We start from the raw sequence: 8894 nt of genomic DNA, 5'->3' as shown, positions 1-8894 counted from the left end.
AACAACTGGTTGACCAGTCACTACTATGATGCTCACTGTCCACCAGGGGGCAGACTCTCAATGCAGGAGCTTCCCCTGGTGGTCAGTGTGCTCCCACAGGGGGAGTACCACTCAGCCAGAAGCTGGGCTCATGGCTGACAAGCACAGCTGTGGTGGCCAGAGCCTCTCCCGACTCTGAGGCAGCACTACCGAGCAGTGGCGGCAGGTGCAGTGGGCAGGGATGAGCGTGAGTGGCACAGCACCCGGCCCCAGCTCAGGCTCCTCCCTGGCCACCTGCCACTTGGCACACTGCTACATCCCTTGGGGGATGTCCCACTGCTGGTTTAGGCCCGACCCCTGGCAGTGGGGCATCCTCCAAGGGGTTCCAGATTGCAAGAGGGTGCAGGCCAGGCTGAGGGACCACCCCACCTCAGCCCCTGGGCAAAAATCCACTGCACCAGGCTTTTAGTGTGCTAATAAAACAATTAAGTTCTCAGTGTGGCCTTCTTGTCTTGGCATTTGCATGTGAATGATTTACTGGCATGTTCAAGTTAATGAATCCAAAGTTAAACTAGTTCCATTTTCATAAAAATCTCACAACACAGTCAGTTTTGTACTAAACAACTCAAGAGTCATCTGGATTCTTCTTTTGTCTTACCTCCCATTATCAATGTATCAGTAAGTCTCAGTGGTTTCCTTCACACCCAAATAGCATTGATTCTCTTTCTCTTCTGCTACCATATCTGCTCAGGTCACGGTCTCACGCCTGAATCATTCTTATCAGCTCCTGACATTCCTCCTACCACCTTTCCTCTCCAAACTTTCTCTTCAAAAAAACAAAATGATATTCCTAAAACATTAATTAAACCATTCCATGCCCCTGAATAAAACATTTCAAAGAACGTAAAATCCACACTCCCCTAAGATGACAATGCTCTGAATAACATGCCTTTGGCCTTCGGCTCTAAACTCTCCTTAGTTAACAACCTGCTCACTCACATTCTCCTGGACTCTGTCCTTTTTTCTGCTGCACAAAGGCCTTTGCTAACGAGATCCTTTTGCCTGTGATATTCTACCCACATCCTCGTTGTAAAATTGCCTCTTTTTTATCTTTAATGCTGGACTTAATTGCTTAGGTCCTGTATGTGCTTAGGTATGTTTTTTCTCTTCCTGTGACTTACAAAAATTTTTAATTATATTGTAACTAGTTGTATACTTATCAATTGTCATAGCTATTAGAATGTAAATATTATAACATTAAAGACCATTTTTTTCTGTTCATAAAAATATAGCAAGGTTTTTCACCATGGTAGGCATTCCATAGATATATGCAGAATGTATTTCCATTTCAAGGTGGCAGACTGAGCCATGCCTCCCTTTATCTCTTCTTTCTCAGGACCCCATTAGGAATATGGAGGCAAAGAGAACATGAAGGTATTCCCATACTGAACATATTTTCAAAAGCAAATTTCTGGATTAGCAAGAGCGAGGAAGCCACAGTATAGAGCATACACTAATGCTCCTACAGTCAGGAAGTGAGCCATGTTCAGCAAGACATGCAGCAAGGGGGGGACACCACACAGGTGTGCGTATGGACCGCTGACTTACCCACTTCTCCCTCTGCAGCCTGTGTGCACTAGCCGACGTAAACATATCAGAGCCTTATTCTCTATTGAAATGATAGAAATGATTTGTAAAACTAAAGCTGATATGGTGAGTTTTATCAAACCAGATTAAAATTTATTCTTTTTAGCATTAACTAGTAGGATTTTTCCAAGGTGATGGGTAGGACCTCATCCTATTGACTTAAAACAAAAGCTAGTTGACCAGACACCTAAGCACATACAGGTTTTCTTTACTGCCTTAACTTAAATAAGACTAGATAATGAAACATCACCCAACAATTAACACAAAAGGAAAAAAAAATAAGGTAAGAAAATAGGAATATTTAGAGGAATAAAAAATCTATCAGGAAATATTAACTAAATATTAAGCAACACTCACATTTGCATTCTTGGAGTGACTAATTATAATTATTAGTCACAGAAAGAGTTCTAAGAAATTAGAAATAGAACTGCAAATTTGAAAAATAAAAATGGAAAAAAGAAAGACAATTTTTGAGGGACTCTCCAATATGTAGAAAAAATCCCAAAAGCTGGGAAGTATAATTTTTTAAAAAGGATAAAATAGACATTCAGGATTATTATAGTATATCCTATATTTGACTACTTAACAGAGAGGTAGAAATTTGCCGAGACTGGAAGCCAGAGTTGTATCATAGGAAGGACATAGAGAGAGCTGAAAAAAATGAAGTGGAGACTCATACCTAGATCTATGATCATGAAATGCCAATATTCAAGGTATTTCAAAGTTGTAAAATAGTCCAGATTGAAAATAAATTATAATAAGATGTCTATTAATAAACGAGCACCTGAATGGCCGCACATATTTTAGTTACACTGAAAGTCAGAGGTGTGGAGAAAAAACCCTAAGTAACAAATAACAATAATGATAATAACAATAAGTTTCAGGCTTGGTTTCTACACCCAGTCAAAGGTCATCAAATATGTGGACAAAACAAAGACATTTTCAGACCCATGAATGCTATCTCCCATGAACTAAGAAAAATTACAAGGTGTGATTGAACAGATATGCAAATACTTGGAAAATCCAAAAGAAAGGGTAAAGGTGCAGAATTAAAAACAAGAGAGAGAACAATCAGAAATTCATGAAAAAATAAGAATCCAAATGAGAATAACAACAGTCCAAATAAGAATAAGTTGATCTCAGTATTATTTTTTTGGGGGGGGGATAATCTTTTGCTTAATGGAGGTTGAAATGTAGTGTTTAGTGCTACATATAATAATATTTAACATATTTCATCTACAAAATGATTTTTCACACAAATAAGTACTGTGAAATACTGGTATAAATTCACAAACTTAAAATTTATCACCTGGAAGTCATTTGCAGAGTTCTCTTAGATTCTGATCTTGATGTTCACCTTTTACTATACCATTATCTACATATATAAAAGCCTAAGCGACCGTTACAACGAAACAACTGGAACAACCAGAATGACCGGTCTACCAGTCGCTATGATGCACACTGACCATCAGAGGGCAGATGCTCAATGCAGGAGCTGCCCCCTGGTGGTCAGTGCACTCCCACAGGGAGAGGGCTATTCAGCCAGAAGCCAGGCTCATGGCTGGTGAGGGCAGCTGTGGCAGCGGGAGCCTCTCCCACCTCCGTGGCAGCAGGCGCAGCCGACCAGGATGCCCCCAGTCCTGGCTCCTCCCTGGCCTCCTGCTCTTGGTGCACTACTACATCCCTCGGAAGAGGTCTGACTGGGGGTTTATGACCAATCCCCACAGGCCAGCCTAAACTGGCAGTTGGATATCCCTCTCACAATCTGGGACCCTTCAGGGGCTTAAACCAGCATTTGCACATTCCCCAAGGGGTCCCGGATTGCGAGAGGGCACAGGCTGAGCTGAGGGACACCCCCTTCCAGTGCTCAAATTTCGTGCACTAGGCCTCTAGAACTATATATTAATCAGTCCTATTTGAAGGTTAGGTGTACAGTTAAATTGATTTTGAAATATGATTTTTTTTTTACATTTGCATCAAGGTCCAAAAGCCACAGCTGGACCTGTGGTTTGGGCTCAGGAAACAGACCCAGTACTGTGCCTGAGAGTGGCGAGCTCCCTTCTCGCTGTACCTTCTGACAGCATGGGAGTGTTTGGAGCAGCTTGACTGTGCTCGAGACTCCAACCTCAGATGTGGAAATGACTGTGTGGCAGCACCGACTCCACACGCAAGCAATAGGCTACCTTCTAATTTTAGGTTGAATTCATTAGAAGTAGTATCATGTCTATAATTAAAAGTAGTTGAGGCAATTACTTTCGGTCAAAAAAATTGGTTTTGGTCCTGTGCTCAAAAAAATCCAGGTGAAATTTTAACCCTGCTAAGCTTTTATTAAACTTTGGTGAAGTGAGGAAGGTCTGAATTCTATTTTTATATCTAGCTTCCATTTCTGACAAGAGTTGACATGACTGATGGTAGTTATGTCCCTAAGAGCCAACAGAGCTGTTATTTACAAAGTCACAAGTCATAGAGGTCAAAGGTGATCCACAAAGTCCCTGCATGGATAGGACAATAAAGGTCATTAGGCTCTAACTGCATTACATTTTCACAAGTTTTGTAACGTGTCCTATTTTTCCTTTTCCTGCTGCACACCTTTTTATCACCACCCATCAGAGTCCATTCGTGTTCCTCAGCTTCTCTGAAAGGATTCTTGATGGTCCACAGAGACTTCCGATCGGTTGATTCCTTAATCACTTCAAACCTGGCTCTCAGTCCTCAAGTAAACAACATCTGAGCAGTGTCAACATCACCTCTTGATTCATCAAATCACCGGCTGTTGTTGTTTTTTAAAGTAACTATTGCTCTGTTCCCCAATTCTCAAATCTGTGAGCCATTGCTCTCACCGGAGCCAGGAGTCTCGGCCGGATGTGTTTTTTCTGGGAGCCTTTGTTTGGCTGCGGCAAATACCATTTCGTTAACTCACGGCAGTAAGTGGTTTTTATTGGCTGGTTTACAAATGAGCCACTCAGAACCTCACTGATTCCAGCCTCATTTTCCATTTTTACTTTTTTTTTTTTTTAAAAAAAAGACATTCTGCCATTATTAAACCTCCCACTTATAATTTCCTAGTTTTTCTGTCACTTTCTTATGAGTCGGGAATAGTGTCATGCTGATGTAGACACCAGTGTGGATCTTACTCTCCAGCGGAGGTGGAAGTGTTGAACAGAGTGTAGTCGCTGTCCCCAGTTCCATTGCAAATACCTGCTCACCCCCCGGCCCCCCGGCCCCTGCCTCAGCAGCCCACTGCCACCTGGATTCTTACCTGACAGCAGAGAGCGTCCTAAATAAATAGTGACACACCACAGTCCCCAGACCTGCACTGTGGGACAGTCCGGTCAGGGCGGCACGGCCACTGGCAGCCATGCTCTGGGCAGAGGGTAGAGCCGGGAGGTCTTTGCTGGGATCCCTGACTCCCGCACAGAGGCCCACTGCTGCCAGGAAGCGTCTCCTGTAGACTCTGACTGTGCACTCCATAGGATTTGATGTGTCTCCAAACACTTTGTAAAATGTTTAAAAATGGGGTATAGGGAAAAACTAATGAGCTAGCATTTGAGAAATTTTTTTTTTTAAGAAATATAAAATTTCTTCAATCCTCCCTCTCTCCCTCCCTCCCTCCCTCCCTCCATTCCTCCCTCCCTGTGTATAAGTTTCTCAGGTAATTACTGTAGCTCAAAGGGAAACACTGCTTTCCAACCTGCTTTAATTATTGTTTACAAAAGCAAAAAATTAGTGAATTTTAGGGAATTTCCCACCATTAAAGCATTTACACTAAACAATTTCTGTTAAGTTTGTAAAATGTCTCGATCACTTTGTTTGAAGTGTCTTAAACTGTTTTTCTTGCTTCGTACTTTATTCAGAGTCAGCGATGCAGGGTGATTTTTGACGTTTGGGGACCCAGCGGTCTCCCAGACTGGTCAGTCATTCATTTTGCCAGAATCCCTCTTCCTCCCCCCCGCACTTCGCGGGAGGCCTGGGTTTCCTGTGCAGAGCTTGGCTCCTGCCCCGGTGCTCCTGCCCCCTGCCCCCGGTTCCCTGACCATGCAGCCCTTGTCCGGTAACCACTGACTTCCTGCTCGGGTTCTCCCCAGGCCCCACTGCTCCCCACGCTGAAGCCACTGCTGGACACAATGCCCACACCTGCCTGCCAGCCCAGCGCGTCTGGCCAGCAGCCTCAGAAGAGGGGCCTGGGCACCTGGGAGCCGCGGCCACTGCCAGTCTTGCCCCTTGGGCTCCTCCTTTAAGGCAGAAATGGAACCCCTTTCCTGCAGGAGACTGACGAGCCTGGAGGACCCAAGGACCCCCGCGTGGAGCAGCTCAGCTCCCCACCTCCCCGTCCAGGGGAGCCCTTGCGGGGAGTGGCCGGAAGAGCTGACTTACAGCCACTGTGTGGACCTGAACACCAGCAGGGACGGCAGGACAGGCCAGTCGCACTGGCCGCGCGGCGGGGGGTGGGGGGGGTGTGAACACAGCGGGTCGGCCCCTGCAGCACTGGGCTCAGGCGGACCTGGCCTGGGGTGTGGGGCTAGGACTTGGAGGGGCAGGGGCCAGAGCTAGGCGTGCCCCCCTCCCCCCCCACCCCAGTCCTGCTTGTCTGAGCCCAGGCCAGGCCACAGGCAGGGCCCTGCGGGGAGCGAGCTGCCTCTGGTGGGCAGCCTGGGACCAGGTTGTTTTTGTCCCCAATGGCCGTCTGTGCGGTGAGGCCTCCTCCCTTCTAGTCCGAGTCTGGCCCGCAGGTCACATTCTGTGATCAGTTGTTACCTGCCTTCTCTTGATGGGAACGGTGTCATTTAAACTGACCGCGGCCCCTGTGCTTCCCAGCTGTTTCCCAGGAAGGGCCGTGGTCCCCTCCTGCGAGGAGGGAAGCCCCCACCTTAGGTGAGTAGGCCCGTGGGGAGGGTTCATGGGGCTGCTTGCGGGTCGCTGCGCCTGCACCCACCAGCCCAGCTCCTGTTCAGGGAGACACTGGTTTGGTCTCTGTGCCTGTTCCAAGCCCCACCACAGACCCGACACCACAGTTTCTCCAGAATAAAAGTCCTTCTCCTCGTCTGCGAAATTCTAGCCTCATAGAACCTTAGGAGGATCCCACGTGGAGGTGACGGCTCAACGTAGCCTGTTTCTACAAGTATCAGTTCTGATCCCCACTTCCCTTCTTCCCTTCAGTTTGTTTTCCCTTTTCTTCTTCTGTTAACCTGTAACTGCTATTATTATTATTCTAAATTGGATAACTGTCTCTTTTATGTTCTTTACCTAAATCCAGGTCATCTGTGCTACTTTTGTGATATCTTATGTTCTCCTTTGTCTTGTGCTTTCGCGCTTCCTGGGATTAAATGTTAGTGTTTTCTATGAGCTGGACTCCCTTACCCACACACTGCAGCGCAGGGCCGCTCTGGAACAGACGAGGCGTGGCTGCTGGGAAATGGGTGACATTGTGGCTGATGGATTGGGAGGGTGCATTGGACTGTGAAAGGTTAGACGTTTTAAATCAAAGCCCGGGTTATTTTTTAACTCCATTCATTAAAGTTGCAGATATAAACAATAGGAGGGCAGATGTGACTTCTGAAATAGCTCCCATAAAGCATATAAAATCAACGTAAAGTGTAATTAGGTGAAGAAGATAGAACATTGTGCATAAATACAAATAAGCTGGGCTCGGCGTTGTGCCAAGACCTTAGGAAGGGTGGAGGGCTCCATGGAGCAAGTCAGCGTGTTACTGCTGTCTTTCCAAAGGCAGGAAGAGGCCGGCAAGGCGAGTGCGGTGGCCGGGGCAGACACCTCTTCCCAGTGTGGACCTGGGGAAATGATAAATCACTTGCATTAAATTGAAAAAATTCAGGTAGTGTTCATAACCAATATTTAAATTATATTTTCAATGTTGAAGCATATTTGAAAATTAGTTCAAGTGCTTGAATTAACTTTATTTGATAAATCATGTTTAATTTATTACATTTTAAGTGCCAGTATAAAAGTAAACCAAACTCTGAGTAGGGTGATACACAGGTAATGGCTGTGTGGTCGTGGTGATACTTACTAATTGCAGCATTAATGTGTGTGCAAATGGCCAACAGTTCATCATTTTGTACATTTTACATTCAATTCTTTCCAAATTGCCCATAATTCCACAATTTCAAGCTCGATAGTTGTTTCCTCACCATGTAAAGCTAAATTTCCTTTGTTTTACTAAACAATTTGTGACTGATTTGTTGTATTTCTTAAATGGAAATATTTCAACTGTGCATCCATTTTTGTCAGCTTTATTGAGTTGTAATTGGTCACAGAGAAGTGCGCATATTCAGTGTGTGATTTCAGAGGGAGGCCCCCCCAGGCCATCAGCTCCTCAGGGTTCATATCCCACGCCACCCAGACTTCCCTCGAATCTCTTCGTACACGACTCACTCCTAAGAATTTCCATAGGAAACCATTTTGTCTTTCCCCTGGAATGGGATCAGGAAAAGGGCATTCGCTCACCTTGCCATGAGCTGGCTCTAAAGCAAAGAGCATGGCTTTGCTCTCCATGAGTAAGCAGCACCTCACCCCCCCCATCTCCACTCCCTCCCCCCATCTTCACTCATCTCCGCCTGGACGCGCTCTCTGAACAGTGAGACCCATTGTTTGCCATGATCCCTGTGAGAAGTGAAGCAAGCACGAGCCTTTGTTGTAAGACATGGAGTCGAATGCTGACCCCGTACTTGCTGTGTGACTTTCGGAAAAGCCCACACCCTCTCTCATACCATTGAAGTCTCAGACTTATGGCAAACAGGCTTGTATTTTGGGTGGTTACTTGAACTGAAAATGGTTTTGCCATCACCTTTCTACTTCCTCCCCTGAAGGTGCTGCAGGGTCAATCCATGGTGCCAAGGCTGAAATGGGCACAGGATGCCAGACTGGCTTCCAGAGCAATGAGGGCCGGCCCAGCTGTTCTGCCTTCACAGAGCCCAGCGCTGGTTCGAGTCTCTGACTCCCATGCCCATGGAGACTCCACTCCCGCCATGGCAGCCTGCGCTCTGTGTGTCTCCTTAATCTTTCTCCATCAATTCTGAGATTCTGACTGCCCCTGTGGCGTCCACGCCTCTCCCATGTCACTCTCAGGTGTGCAGTCGCCTGCCCAAGTGAGTGGTGCTCTTCCTCTGGGGGGAAGTCAAGCCGTGTCTGCGTGTTACGCATGATCCTTTCACTGACGTCGTGCTTGCTGACTTCTCTTGCTAGGTGGTCACAGGTCACTTTTGCAGAGTCAGAGACATGTGTCTATTTCTTCTCCTGTCCCTCTCACTGTC

General features: G+C 46.1%; 1 long non-coding RNA gene across 1 annotated transcript in view; it reads right to left on the bottom strand.

The window, feature by feature from the left end:
• Positions 1-931: 931 nt before the first annotated feature.
• The window catches only part of LOC107183495, an 18052-nt gene continuing 10089 nt past the window's right edge, over positions 932-8894 (bottom strand). The window contains exon 3 of the long non-coding RNA XR_001514289.1: positions 932-943. This is a non-coding gene — a long non-coding RNA (uncharacterized LOC107183495). The remainder of the gene's footprint in view (positions 944-8894) is intronic.

Source organism: Myotis davidii, unplaced genomic scaffold, assembly GCF_000327345.1.
Source record: "Myotis davidii unplaced genomic scaffold, ASM32734v1 scaffold272, whole genome shotgun sequence".
Lineage (NCBI taxonomy): Eukaryota > Metazoa > Chordata > Mammalia > Chiroptera > Vespertilionidae > Myotis > Myotis davidii.
The sequence above is the reverse complement of the archived record's forward strand: the minus strand, read 5'-3'. Positions and strand labels throughout refer to the sequence as shown.